The following is a 9,647-nucleotide window of genomic DNA, read 5'->3' on the forward strand; positions in this document are numbered from 1 at the left end:
ACATACAGTTGCTTACGGCCATACCTCTCTGGCTCCGCCTGATCTCGTCTGATCTCAGAAGCTAAGCAGAGTAGGGCCTGGTTAGTACTTGGATGGAAGACCGCCTGGGAATCCCAGGTGCTGTAAGCTTTTTCATTTCGATCTGTAAAAGACACAGAGAAGGCCTTAGAAAGTGACTCCATTTCATTGTCAAAACTACAAAACCTTTGACACATTTTAAAAGATTAGGAAGAGGACATACAGTTGCTTACGGCCATACCTCTCTGGCTCCGCCTGATCTCGTCAGATCTCAGAAGCTAAGCAGAGTAGGGCCTGGTTAGTACTTGGATGGAAGACCGCCTGGGAATCCCAGGTGCTGTAAGCTTTTTCATTTCGATCTGTAAAAGACACAGAGAAGGCCTTAGAAAGTGACTCCATTTAATTGTCAAAACTACAAAACCTTTGACACATTTTAAAAGATTAGGTAGAGGACATACAGTTGCTTACGGCCATACCTCTCTGGCTCCGCCTGATCTCGTCAGATCTCAGAAGCTAAGCAGAGTAGGGCCTGGTTAGTACTTGGATGGAAGACCGCCTGGGAATCCCATGTGCCGTAAGCTTTTTCATTTCTCTCTCTGGAAGAAATCGAGAAGGCATTAGAAAGTGACTCCTTTTTAATTATCAAAACTCCAAAACCTTTGACACATTTTAAAAGATTAGGAAGAGGACATACAGTTGCTTACGGCCATACCTCTCTGGCTCCGCCTGATCTCGTCTGATCTCAGAAGCTAAGCAGAGTAGGGCCTGGTTAGTACTTGGATGGAAGACCGCCTGGGAATCCCAGGTGCCGTAAGCTTTTTCATTTCTATCTGTAAAAGACACAGAGAAGGCCTTAGAAAGTGACTCCATTTCATTGTCAAAACTACAAAACCTTTGACACATTTTAAAAGATTAGGTAGAGGACATACAGTTGCTTACGGCCATACCTCTCTGGCTCCGCCTGATCTCGTCTGATCTCAGAAGCTAAGCAGAGTAGGGCCTGGTTAGTACTTGGATGGAAGACCGCCTGGGAATCCCAGGTGCTGTAAGCTTTTTTATTTCGATCTGTAAAAGACACAGAGAAGAACTTAGAAAGTGACTCCATTTCATTGTCAAAACTCCAAAACCTTTGACACATTTTAAAAGATTAGGTAGAGGACATACAGTTGCTTACGGCCATACCTCTCTGGCTCCGCCTGATCTCGTCTGATCTCAGAAGCTAAGCAGAGTAGGGCCTGGTTAGTACTTGGATGGAAGACCGCCTGGGAATCCCAGGTGCCGTAAGCTTCTTCATTTCTCTCTCTGGAAGAAATTGAGAAGGCATTAGAAAGTGAATCCTTTTTCATTATCAAAACTCCAAAACCTTTGACACATTTTAAAAGATTAGGAAGAGGACATACAGTTGCTTACGGCCATACCTCTCTGGCTCCGCCTGATCTCGTCTGATCTCAGAAGCTAAGCAGAGTAGGGCCTGGTTAGTACTTGGATGGAAGACCGCCTGGGAATCCCATGTGCCGTAAGCTTTTTCATTTCTCTCTCTGGAAGAAATCGAGAAGGCATTAGAAAGTGACTCCTTTTTAATTATCAAAACTCCAAAACCTTTGACACATTTTAAAAGATTAGGAAGAGGACATACAGTTGCTTACGGCCATACCTCTCTGGCTCCGCCTGATCTCGTCTGATCTCAGAAGCTAAGCAGAGTAGGGCCTGGTTAGTACTTGGATGGAAGACCGCCTGGGAATCCCAGGTGCCGTAAGCTTTTTCATTTCTATCTGTAAAAGACACAGAGAAGGCCTTAGAAAGTGACTCCATTTCATTGTCAAAACTACAAAACCTTTGACACGTTTTAAAAGATTAGGAAGAGGACATACAGTTGCTTACGGCCATACCTCTCTGGCTCCGCCTGATCTCGTCTGATCTCAGAAGCTAAGCAGAGTAGGGCCTGGTTAGTACTTGGATGGAAGACCGCCTGGGAATCCCAGGTGCCGTAAGCTTTTTCATTTCGATCTGTAAAAGACACAGAGAAGGCCTTAGAAAGTGACTCCATTTCATTGTCAAAACTACAAAACCTTTGACACATTTTAAAAGATTAGGAAGAGGACATGCAGTTGCTTACGGCCATACCTCTCTGGCTCCGCCTGATCTCGTCAGATCTCAGAAGCTAAGCAGAGTAGGGCCTGGTTAGTACTTGGATGGAAGACCGCCTGGGAATCCCAGGTGCCGTAAGCTTTTTCATTTCTCTCTCTGGAAGAAATCGAGAAGGCATTAGAAAGTGACTCCTTTTTCATTATCTAAACTCCAAAACCTTTGACACATTTTAAAATATTAGGAAGAGGACATACAGTTGCTTACGGCCATACCTCTCTGGCTTCGCCTGATCTCGTCTGATCTCAGAAGCTAAGCAGAGTAGGGCCTGGTTAGTACTTGGATGGAAGACCGCCTGGGAATCCCAGGTGCTGTAAGCTTTTTCATTTCGATCTGTAAAAGACACAGAGAAGGCCTTAGAAAGTGACTCCATTTAATTGTCAAAACTACAAAACCTTTGACACATTTTAAAAGATTAGGTAGAGGACATACAGTTGCTTACGGCCATACCTCTCTGGCTCCGCCTGATCTCGTCAGATCTCAGAAGCTAAGCAGAGTAGGGCCTGGTTAGTACTTGGATGGAAGACCGCCTGGGAATCCCAGGTGCCGTAAGCTTTTTCATTTCTCTCTCTGGAAGAAATCGAGAAGGCATTAGAAAGTGACTCCTTTTTCATTATCAAAACTCCAAAACCTTTGACACATTTTAAAAGATTAGGAAGAGGACATACAGTTGCTTACGGCCATACCTCTCTGGCTCCGCCTGATCTCGTCTGATCTCAGAAGCTAAGCAGAGTAGGGCCTGGTTAGTACTTGGATGGAAGACCGCCTGGGAATCCCAGGTGCTGTAAGCTTTTTTATTTCGATCTGTAAAAGACACAGAGAAGAACTTAGAAAGTGACTCCATTTCATTGTCAAAACTCCAAAACCTTTGACACATTTTAAAAGATTAGGTAGAGGACATACAGTTGCTTACGGCCATACCTCTCTGGCTCCGCCTGATCTCGTCTGATCTCAGAAGCTAAGCAGAGTAGGGCCTGGTTAGTACTTGGATGGAAGACCGCCTGGGAATCCCAGGTGCCGTAAGCTTTTTCATTTCTCTCTCTGGAAGAAATCGAGAAGGCATTAGAAAGTGACTCCTTTTTCATTATCAAAACTCCAAAACCTTTGACACATTTTAAAAGATTAGGAAGAGGACATACAGTTGCTTACGGCCATACCTCTCTGGCTCCGCCTGATCTCGTCTGATCTCAGAAGCTAAGCAGAGTAGGGCCTGGTTAGTACTTGGATGGAAGACCGCCTGGGAATCCCAGGTGCTGTAAGCTTTTTCATTTCGATCTGTAAAAGACACAGAGAAGGCCTTAGAAAGTGACTCCATTTCATTGTCAAAACTACAAAACCTTTGACACATTTTAAAAGATTAGGAAGAGGACATACAGTTGCTTACGGCCATACCTCTCTGGCTCCGCCTGATCTCGTCTGATCTCAGAAGCTAAGCAGAGTAGGGCCTGGTTAGTACTTGGATGGAAGACCGCCTGGGAATCCCAGGTGCCGTAAGCTTTTTCATTTCTCTCTCTGGAAGAAATCGAGAAGGCCTTAGAAAGTGACTCCTTTTTCATTATCAAAACTCCAAAACCTTTGACACATTTTAAAAGATTAGGAAGAGGACATACAGTTGCTTACGGCCATACCTCTCTGGCTCCGCCTGATCTCGTCTGATCTCAGAAGCTAAGCAGAGTAGGGCCTGGTTAGTACTTGGATGGAAGACCGCCTGGGAATCCCAGGTGCTGTAAGCTTTTTCATTTCGATCTGTAAAAGACACAGAGAAGGCCTTAGAAAGTGACTCCATTTCATTGTCAAAACTACAAAACCTTTGACACATTTTAAAAGATTAGGAAGAGGACATACAGTTGCTTACGGCCATACCTCTCTGGCTCCGCCTGATCTCGTCAGATCTCAGAAGCTAAGCAGAGTAGGGCCTGGTTAGTACTTGGATGGAAGACCGCCTGGGAATCCCAGGTGCTGTAAGCTTTTTCATTTCGATCTGTAAAAGACACAGAGAAGGCCTTAGAAAGTGACTCCATTTCTTTGTCAAAACTACAAAACCTTTGACACATTTTAAAAGATTAGGAAGAGGACATACAGTTGCTTACGGCCATACCTCTCTGGCTCCGCCTGATCTCGTCTGATCTCAGAAGCTAAGCAGAGTAGGGCCTGGTTAGTACTTGGATGGAAGACCGCCTGGGAATCCCAGGTGCTGTAAGCTTTTTCATTTCGATCTGTAAAAGACACAGAGAAGGCCTTAGAAAGTGACTCCATTTCATTGTCAAAACTACAAAACCTTTGACACATTTTAAAAGATTAGGAAGAGGACATACAGTTGCTTACGGCCATACCTCTCTGGCTCCGCCTGATCTCGTCTGATCTCAGAAGCTAAGCAGAGTAGGGCCTGGTTAGTACTTGGATGGAAGACCGCCTGGGAATCCCAGGTGCTGTAAGCTTTTTCATTTCGATCTGTAAAAGACACAGAGAAGGCCTTAGAAAGTGACTCCATTTCATTGTCAAAACTACAAAACCTTTGACACATTTTAAAAGATTAGGAAGAGGACATACAGTTGCTTACGGCCATACCTCTCTGGCTCCGCCTGATCTCGTCTGATCTCAGAAGCTAAGCAGAGTAGGGCCTGGTTAGTACTTGGATGGAAGACCGCCTGGGAATCCCAGGTGCCGTAAGCTTTTTCATTTCTCTCTCTGGAAGAAATCGAGAAGGCATTAGAAAGTGACTCCTTTTTCATTATCAAAACTCCAAAACCTTTGACACATTTTAAAAGATTAGGAAGAGGACATACAGTTGCTTACGGCCATACCTCTCTGGCTCCGCCTGATCTCGTCTGATCTCAGAAGCTAAGCAGAGTAGGGCCTGGTTAGTACTTGGATGGAAGACCGCCTGGGAATCCCAGGTGCTGTAAGCTTTTTCATTTCGATCTGTAAAAGACACAGAGAAGGCCTTAGAAAGTGACTCCATTTCATTGTCAAAACTACAAAACCTTTGACACATTTTAAAAGATTAGGAAGAGGACATACAGTTGCTTACGGCCATACCTCTCTGGCTCCGCCTGATCTCGTCAGATCTCAGAAGCTAAGCAGAGTAGGGCCTGGTTAGTACTTGGATGGAAGACCGCCTGGGAATCCCAGGTGCCGTAAGCTTTTTCATTTTTCTCTCTGGAAGAAATCGAGAAGGCCTTAGAAAGTGACTCCTTTTTCATTATCAAAACTCCAAAACCTTTGACACATTTTAAAAGATTAGGAAGAGGACATACAGTTGCTTACGGCCATACCTCTCTGGCTCTGCCTGATCTCGTCTGATCTCAGAAGCTAAGCAGAGTAGGGCCTGGTTAGTACTTGGATGGAAGACCGCCTGGGAATCCCAGGTGCTGTAAGCTTTTTCATTTCGATCTGTAAAAGACACAGAGAAGGCCTTAGAAAGTGACTCCATTTCATTGTCAAAACTACAAAACCTTTGACACATTTTAAAAGATTAGGAAGAGGACATACAGTTGCTTACGGCCATACCTCTCTGGCTCCGCCTGATCTCGTCTGATCTCAGAAGCTAAGCAGAGTAGGGCCTGGTTAGTACTTGGATGGAAGACCGCCTGGGAATCCCAGGTGCTGTAAGCTTTTTCATTTCTCTCTCTGGAAGAAATCGAGAAGGCCTTAGAAAGTGACTCCTTTTTCATTATCAAAACTCCAAAACCTTTGACACATTTTAAAAGATTAGGAAGAGGACATACAGTTGCTTACGGCCATACCTCTCTGGCTCCGCCTGATCTCGTCTGATCTCAGAAGCTAAGCAGAGTAGGGCCTGGTTAGTACTTGGATGGAAGACCGCCTGGGAATCCCAGGTGCTGTAAGCTTTTTCATTTCGATCTGTAAAAGACACAGAGAAGGCCTGAGAAAGTGACTCCATTTCATTGTCAAAACTACAAAACCTTTGACACATTTTAAAAGATTAGGAAGAGGACATACAGTTGCTTACGGCCATACCTCTCTGGCTCCGCCTGATCTCGTCAGATCTCAGAAGCTAAGCAGAGTAGGGCCTGGTTAGTACTTGGATGGAAGACCGCCTGGGAATCCCAGGTGCTGTAAGCTTTTTCATTTCGATCTGTAAAAGACACAGAGAAGGCCTTAGAAAGTGACTCCATTTCTTTGTCAAAACTACAAAACCTTTGACACATTTTAAAAGATTAGGAAGAGGACATACAGTTGCTTACGGCCATACCTCTCTGGCTCCGCCTGATCTCGTCTGATCTCAGAAGCTAAGCAGAGTAGGGCCTGGTTAGTACTTGGATGGAAGACCGCCTGGGAATCCCAGGTGCTGTAAGCTTTTTCATTTTGATCTGTAAAAGACACAGAGAAGGCCTTAGAAAGTGACTCCATTTCATTGTCAAAACTACAAAACCTTTGACACATTTTAAAAGATTAGGAAGAGGACATACAGTTGCTTACGGCCATACCTCTCTGGCTCCGCCTGATCTCGTCTGATCTCAGAAGCTAAGCAGAGTAGGGCCTGGTTAGTACTTGGATGGAAGACCGCCTGGGAATCCCAGGTGCCGTAAGCTTTTTCATTTCTCTCTCTGGAAGAAATCGAGAAGGCCTTAGAAAGTGACTCCTTTTTCATTATCAAAACTCCAAAACCTTTGACACATTTTAAAAGATTAGGAAGAGGACATACAGTTGCTTACGGCCATACCTCTCTGGCTCCGCCTGATCTCGTCTGATCTCAGAAGCTAAGCAGAGTAGGGCCTGGTTAGTACTTGGATGGAAGACCGCCTGGGAATCCCAGGTGCTGTAAGCTTTTTCATTTCGATCTGTAAAAGACACAGAGAAGGCCTGAGAAAGTGACTCCATTTCATTGTCAAAACTACAAAACCTTTGACACATTTTAAAAGATTAGGAAGAGGACATACAGTTGCTTACGGCCATACCTCTCTGGCTCCGCCTGATCTCGTCTGATCTCAGAAGCTAAGCAGAGTAGGGCCTGGTTAGTACTTGGATGGAAGACCGCCTGGGAATCCCAGGTGCTGTAAGCTTTTTCATTTCGATCTGTAAAAGACACAGAGAAGGCCTTAGAAAGTGACTCCATTTCATTGTCAAAACTACAAAACCTTTGACACATTTTAAAAGATTAGGAAGAGGACATACAGTTGCTTACGGCCATACCTCTCTGGCTCCGCCTGATCTCGTCTGATCTCAGAAGCTAAGCAGAGTAGGGCCTGGTTAGTACTTGGATGGAAGACCGCCTGGGAATCCCAGGTGCTGTAAGCTTTTTCATTTCGATCTGTAAAAGACACAGAGAAGGCCTTAGAAAGTGACTCCATTTCATTGTCAAAACTACAAAACCTTTGACACATTTTAAAAGATTAGGAAGAGGACATACAGTTGCTTACGGCCATACCTCTCTGGCTCCGCCTGATCTCGTCTGATCTCAGAAGCTAAGCAGAGTAGGGCCTGGTTAGTACTTGGATGGAAGACCGCCTGGGAATCCCAGGTGCCGTAAGCTTTTTCATTTCTCTCTCTGGAAGAAATCGAGAAGGCCTTAGAAAGTGACTCCTTTTTCATTATCAAAACTCCAAAACCTTTGACACATTTTAAAAGATTAGGAAGAGGACATACAGTTGCTTACGGCCATACCTCTCTGGCTCCGCCTGATCTCGTCTGATCTCAGAAGCTAAGCAGAGTAGGGCCTGGTTAGTACTTGGATGGAAGACCGCCTGGGAATCCCAGGTGCTGTAAGCTTTTTCATTTCGATCTGTAAAAGACACAGAGAAGGCCTGAGAAAGTGACTCCATTTCATTGTCAAAACTACAAAACCTTTGACACATTTTAAAAGATTAGGAAGAGGACATACAGTTGCTTACGGCCATACCTCTCTGGCTCCGCCTGATCTCGTCAGATCTCAGAAGCTAAGCAGAGTAGGGCCTGGTTAGTACTTGGATGGAAGACCGCCTGGGAATCCCAGGTGCTGTAAGCTTTTTCATTTCGATCTGTAAAAGACACAGAGAAGGCCTTAGAAAGTGACTCCATTTCTTTGTCAAAACTACAAAACCTTTGACACATCTTAAAAGATTAGGAAGAGGACATACAGTTGCTTACGGCCATACCTCTCTGGCTCCGCCTGATCTCGTCAGATCTCAGAAGCTAAGCAGAGTAGGGCCTGGTTAGTACTTGGATGGAAGACCGCCTGGGAATCCCAGGTGCTGTAAGCTTTTTCATTTCTCTCTCTGGAAGAAATCGAGAAGGCATTAGAAAGTGACTCCTTTTTCATTATCAAAACTCCAAAACCTTTGACACATTTTAAAAGATTAGGAAGAGGACATACAGTTGCTTACGGCCATACCTCTCTGGCTCCGCCTGATCTCGTCTGATCTCAGAAGCTAAGCAGAGTAGGGCCTGGTTAGTACTTGGATGGAAGACCGCCTGGGAATCCCAGGTGCTGTAAGCTTTTTCATTTCGATCTGTAAAAGACACAGAGAAGGCCTTAGAAAGTGACTCCATTTCATTGTCAAAACTACAAAACCTTTGACACATTTTAAAAGATTAGGAAGAGGACATACAGTTGCTTACGGCCATACCTCTCTGGCTCCGCCTGATCTCGTCTGATCTCAGAAGCTAAGCAGAGTAGGGCCTGGTTAGTACTTGGATGGAAGACCGCCTGGGAATCCCAGGTGCTGTAAGCTTTTTCATTTCGATCTGTAAAAGACACAGAGAAGGCCTTAGAAAGTGACTCCATTTCATTGTCAAAACTACAAAACCTTTGACACATTTTAAAAGATTAGGAAGAGGACATACAGTTGCTTACGGCCATACCTCTCTGGCTCCGCCTGATCTCGTCTGATCTCAGAAGCTAAGCAGAGTAGGGCCTGGTTAGTACTTGGATGGAAGACCGCCTGGGAATCCCAGGTGCCGTAAGCTTTTTCATTTCTCTCTCTGGAAGAAATCGAGAAGGCCTTAGAAAGTGACTCCTTTTTCATTATCAAAACTCCAAAACCTTTGACACATTTTAAAAGATTAGGAAGAGGACATACAGTTGCTTACGGCCATACCTCTCTGGCTCCGCCTGATCTCGTCTGATCTCAGAAGCTAAGCAGAGTAGGGCCTGGTTAGTACTTGGATGGAAGACCGCCTGGGAATCCCAGGTGCTGTAAGCTTTTTCATTTCGATCTGTAAAAGACACAGAGAAGGCCTGAGAAAGTGACTCCATTTCATTGTCAAAACTACAAAACCTTTGACACATTTTAAAAGATTAGGAAGAGGACATACAGTTGCTTACGGCCATACCTCTCTGGCTCCGCCTGATCTCGTCTGATCTCAGAAGCTAAGCAGAGTAGGGCCTGGTTAGTACTTGGATGGAAGACCGCCTGGGAATCCCAGGTGCTGTAAGCTTTTTCATTTCGATCTGTAAAAGACACAGAGAAGGCCTTAGAAAGTGACTCCATTTCTTTGTCAAAACTACAAAACCTTTGACACATTTTAAAAGATTAGGAAGA

The 9,647-nt window shown here is 44.7% G+C and overlaps 41 non-coding genes across 41 annotated transcripts; all 41 read left to right on the forward strand.

Annotated features, from left to right (window-relative positions):
* Window positions 1-10: 10 nt before the first annotated feature.
* Window positions 11-129, forward strand: LOC144395557 (5S ribosomal RNA). Its single transcript, XR_013457691.1, has one exon. It is a non-coding gene; the product is annotated as a 5S ribosomal RNA (ribosomal RNA).
* Window positions 130-245: 116 nt separating this feature from the next.
* Window positions 246-364, forward strand: LOC144389582 (5S ribosomal RNA). The gene has a single exon (XR_013453713.1). It is a non-coding gene; the product is annotated as a 5S ribosomal RNA (ribosomal RNA).
* Window positions 365-480: 116 nt separating this feature from the next.
* On the forward strand, window positions 481-599 carry LOC144398814 (5S ribosomal RNA). The gene has a single exon (XR_013460961.1). It is a non-coding gene; the product is annotated as a 5S ribosomal RNA (ribosomal RNA).
* Window positions 600-716: 117 nt separating this feature from the next.
* Window positions 717-835, forward strand: LOC144401354 (5S ribosomal RNA). The gene has a single exon (XR_013463289.1). It is a non-coding gene; the product is annotated as a 5S ribosomal RNA (ribosomal RNA).
* A 116-nt stretch (window positions 836-951) lies between these two features.
* Window positions 952-1,070, forward strand: LOC144395558 (5S ribosomal RNA). The gene has a single exon (XR_013457692.1). It is a non-coding gene; the product is annotated as a 5S ribosomal RNA (ribosomal RNA).
* A 116-nt stretch (window positions 1,071-1,186) lies between these two features.
* LOC144401355 (5S ribosomal RNA) lies at window positions 1,187-1,305 on the forward strand. Its single transcript, XR_013463290.1, has one exon. It is a non-coding gene; the product is annotated as a 5S ribosomal RNA (ribosomal RNA).
* A 117-nt stretch (window positions 1,306-1,422) lies between these two features.
* LOC144398912 (5S ribosomal RNA) lies at window positions 1,423-1,541 on the forward strand. The gene has a single exon (XR_013461059.1). It is a non-coding gene; the product is annotated as a 5S ribosomal RNA (ribosomal RNA).
* A 117-nt stretch (window positions 1,542-1,658) lies between these two features.
* Window positions 1,659-1,777, forward strand: LOC144401356 (5S ribosomal RNA). The gene has a single exon (XR_013463291.1). It is a non-coding gene; the product is annotated as a 5S ribosomal RNA (ribosomal RNA).
* Window positions 1,778-1,893: 116 nt separating this feature from the next.
* On the forward strand, window positions 1,894-2,012 carry LOC144401357 (5S ribosomal RNA). Its single transcript, XR_013463292.1, has one exon. It is a non-coding gene; the product is annotated as a 5S ribosomal RNA (ribosomal RNA).
* Window positions 2,013-2,128: 116 nt separating this feature from the next.
* Window positions 2,129-2,247, forward strand: LOC144402442 (5S ribosomal RNA). The gene has a single exon (XR_013464378.1). It is a non-coding gene; the product is annotated as a 5S ribosomal RNA (ribosomal RNA).
* A 117-nt stretch (window positions 2,248-2,364) lies between these two features.
* LOC144391029 (5S ribosomal RNA) lies at window positions 2,365-2,483 on the forward strand. The gene has a single exon (XR_013454894.1). It is a non-coding gene; the product is annotated as a 5S ribosomal RNA (ribosomal RNA).
* A 116-nt stretch (window positions 2,484-2,599) lies between these two features.
* LOC144402453 (5S ribosomal RNA) lies at window positions 2,600-2,718 on the forward strand. The gene has a single exon (XR_013464389.1). It is a non-coding gene; the product is annotated as a 5S ribosomal RNA (ribosomal RNA).
* A 117-nt stretch (window positions 2,719-2,835) lies between these two features.
* On the forward strand, window positions 2,836-2,954 carry LOC144395559 (5S ribosomal RNA). The gene has a single exon (XR_013457693.1). It is a non-coding gene; the product is annotated as a 5S ribosomal RNA (ribosomal RNA).
* Window positions 2,955-3,070: 116 nt separating this feature from the next.
* LOC144401359 (5S ribosomal RNA) lies at window positions 3,071-3,189 on the forward strand. Its single transcript, XR_013463294.1, has one exon. It is a non-coding gene; the product is annotated as a 5S ribosomal RNA (ribosomal RNA).
* Window positions 3,190-3,306: 117 nt separating this feature from the next.
* Window positions 3,307-3,425, forward strand: LOC144395560 (5S ribosomal RNA). Its single transcript, XR_013457694.1, has one exon. It is a non-coding gene; the product is annotated as a 5S ribosomal RNA (ribosomal RNA).
* Window positions 3,426-3,541: 116 nt separating this feature from the next.
* On the forward strand, window positions 3,542-3,660 carry LOC144401360 (5S ribosomal RNA). The gene has a single exon (XR_013463295.1). It is a non-coding gene; the product is annotated as a 5S ribosomal RNA (ribosomal RNA).
* A 117-nt stretch (window positions 3,661-3,777) lies between these two features.
* On the forward strand, window positions 3,778-3,896 carry LOC144395561 (5S ribosomal RNA). The gene has a single exon (XR_013457695.1). It is a non-coding gene; the product is annotated as a 5S ribosomal RNA (ribosomal RNA).
* Window positions 3,897-4,012: 116 nt separating this feature from the next.
* LOC144389583 (5S ribosomal RNA) lies at window positions 4,013-4,131 on the forward strand. The gene has a single exon (XR_013453714.1). It is a non-coding gene; the product is annotated as a 5S ribosomal RNA (ribosomal RNA).
* Window positions 4,132-4,247: 116 nt separating this feature from the next.
* Window positions 4,248-4,366, forward strand: LOC144395562 (5S ribosomal RNA). The gene has a single exon (XR_013457696.1). It is a non-coding gene; the product is annotated as a 5S ribosomal RNA (ribosomal RNA).
* Window positions 4,367-4,482: 116 nt separating this feature from the next.
* LOC144395563 (5S ribosomal RNA) lies at window positions 4,483-4,601 on the forward strand. The gene has a single exon (XR_013457697.1). It is a non-coding gene; the product is annotated as a 5S ribosomal RNA (ribosomal RNA).
* A 116-nt stretch (window positions 4,602-4,717) lies between these two features.
* On the forward strand, window positions 4,718-4,836 carry LOC144401361 (5S ribosomal RNA). Its single transcript, XR_013463296.1, has one exon. It is a non-coding gene; the product is annotated as a 5S ribosomal RNA (ribosomal RNA).
* A 117-nt stretch (window positions 4,837-4,953) lies between these two features.
* Window positions 4,954-5,072, forward strand: LOC144395565 (5S ribosomal RNA). Its single transcript, XR_013457699.1, has one exon. It is a non-coding gene; the product is annotated as a 5S ribosomal RNA (ribosomal RNA).
* Window positions 5,073-5,188: 116 nt separating this feature from the next.
* On the forward strand, window positions 5,189-5,307 carry LOC144402464 (5S ribosomal RNA). The gene has a single exon (XR_013464400.1). It is a non-coding gene; the product is annotated as a 5S ribosomal RNA (ribosomal RNA).
* Window positions 5,308-5,424: 117 nt separating this feature from the next.
* On the forward strand, window positions 5,425-5,543 carry LOC144397925 (5S ribosomal RNA). Its single transcript, XR_013460072.1, has one exon. It is a non-coding gene; the product is annotated as a 5S ribosomal RNA (ribosomal RNA).
* A 116-nt stretch (window positions 5,544-5,659) lies between these two features.
* On the forward strand, window positions 5,660-5,778 carry LOC144395566 (5S ribosomal RNA). The gene has a single exon (XR_013457700.1). It is a non-coding gene; the product is annotated as a 5S ribosomal RNA (ribosomal RNA).
* A 117-nt stretch (window positions 5,779-5,895) lies between these two features.
* LOC144395567 (5S ribosomal RNA) lies at window positions 5,896-6,014 on the forward strand. The gene has a single exon (XR_013457702.1). It is a non-coding gene; the product is annotated as a 5S ribosomal RNA (ribosomal RNA).
* A 116-nt stretch (window positions 6,015-6,130) lies between these two features.
* On the forward strand, window positions 6,131-6,249 carry LOC144389584 (5S ribosomal RNA). Its single transcript, XR_013453715.1, has one exon. It is a non-coding gene; the product is annotated as a 5S ribosomal RNA (ribosomal RNA).
* Window positions 6,250-6,365: 116 nt separating this feature from the next.
* On the forward strand, window positions 6,366-6,484 carry LOC144395568 (5S ribosomal RNA). Its single transcript, XR_013457703.1, has one exon. It is a non-coding gene; the product is annotated as a 5S ribosomal RNA (ribosomal RNA).
* Window positions 6,485-6,600: 116 nt separating this feature from the next.
* On the forward strand, window positions 6,601-6,719 carry LOC144401362 (5S ribosomal RNA). Its single transcript, XR_013463297.1, has one exon. It is a non-coding gene; the product is annotated as a 5S ribosomal RNA (ribosomal RNA).
* A 117-nt stretch (window positions 6,720-6,836) lies between these two features.
* On the forward strand, window positions 6,837-6,955 carry LOC144395569 (5S ribosomal RNA). The gene has a single exon (XR_013457704.1). It is a non-coding gene; the product is annotated as a 5S ribosomal RNA (ribosomal RNA).
* Window positions 6,956-7,071: 116 nt separating this feature from the next.
* On the forward strand, window positions 7,072-7,190 carry LOC144395570 (5S ribosomal RNA). The gene has a single exon (XR_013457705.1). It is a non-coding gene; the product is annotated as a 5S ribosomal RNA (ribosomal RNA).
* Window positions 7,191-7,306: 116 nt separating this feature from the next.
* On the forward strand, window positions 7,307-7,425 carry LOC144395571 (5S ribosomal RNA). The gene has a single exon (XR_013457706.1). It is a non-coding gene; the product is annotated as a 5S ribosomal RNA (ribosomal RNA).
* A 116-nt stretch (window positions 7,426-7,541) lies between these two features.
* LOC144401363 (5S ribosomal RNA) lies at window positions 7,542-7,660 on the forward strand. Its single transcript, XR_013463298.1, has one exon. It is a non-coding gene; the product is annotated as a 5S ribosomal RNA (ribosomal RNA).
* A 117-nt stretch (window positions 7,661-7,777) lies between these two features.
* Window positions 7,778-7,896, forward strand: LOC144395572 (5S ribosomal RNA). The gene has a single exon (XR_013457707.1). It is a non-coding gene; the product is annotated as a 5S ribosomal RNA (ribosomal RNA).
* Window positions 7,897-8,012: 116 nt separating this feature from the next.
* Window positions 8,013-8,131, forward strand: LOC144389585 (5S ribosomal RNA). The gene has a single exon (XR_013453716.1). It is a non-coding gene; the product is annotated as a 5S ribosomal RNA (ribosomal RNA).
* A 116-nt stretch (window positions 8,132-8,247) lies between these two features.
* Window positions 8,248-8,366, forward strand: LOC144389586 (5S ribosomal RNA). The gene has a single exon (XR_013453717.1). It is a non-coding gene; the product is annotated as a 5S ribosomal RNA (ribosomal RNA).
* Window positions 8,367-8,483: 117 nt separating this feature from the next.
* On the forward strand, window positions 8,484-8,602 carry LOC144395573 (5S ribosomal RNA). Its single transcript, XR_013457708.1, has one exon. It is a non-coding gene; the product is annotated as a 5S ribosomal RNA (ribosomal RNA).
* Window positions 8,603-8,718: 116 nt separating this feature from the next.
* Window positions 8,719-8,837, forward strand: LOC144395574 (5S ribosomal RNA). The gene has a single exon (XR_013457709.1). It is a non-coding gene; the product is annotated as a 5S ribosomal RNA (ribosomal RNA).
* A 116-nt stretch (window positions 8,838-8,953) lies between these two features.
* Window positions 8,954-9,072, forward strand: LOC144401364 (5S ribosomal RNA). Its single transcript, XR_013463299.1, has one exon. It is a non-coding gene; the product is annotated as a 5S ribosomal RNA (ribosomal RNA).
* Window positions 9,073-9,189: 117 nt separating this feature from the next.
* Window positions 9,190-9,308, forward strand: LOC144395576 (5S ribosomal RNA). The gene has a single exon (XR_013457711.1). It is a non-coding gene; the product is annotated as a 5S ribosomal RNA (ribosomal RNA).
* Window positions 9,309-9,424: 116 nt separating this feature from the next.
* On the forward strand, window positions 9,425-9,543 carry LOC144395577 (5S ribosomal RNA). Its single transcript, XR_013457712.1, has one exon. It is a non-coding gene; the product is annotated as a 5S ribosomal RNA (ribosomal RNA).
* The last annotated feature ends 104 nt before the right edge of the window (window positions 9,544-9,647 follow it).

Source organism: Gasterosteus aculeatus, chromosome 2, assembly GCF_964276395.1.
Source record: "Gasterosteus aculeatus chromosome 2, fGasAcu3.hap1.1, whole genome shotgun sequence".
Classification (NCBI taxonomy): domain Eukaryota; kingdom Metazoa; phylum Chordata; class Actinopteri; order Perciformes; family Gasterosteidae; genus Gasterosteus; species Gasterosteus aculeatus.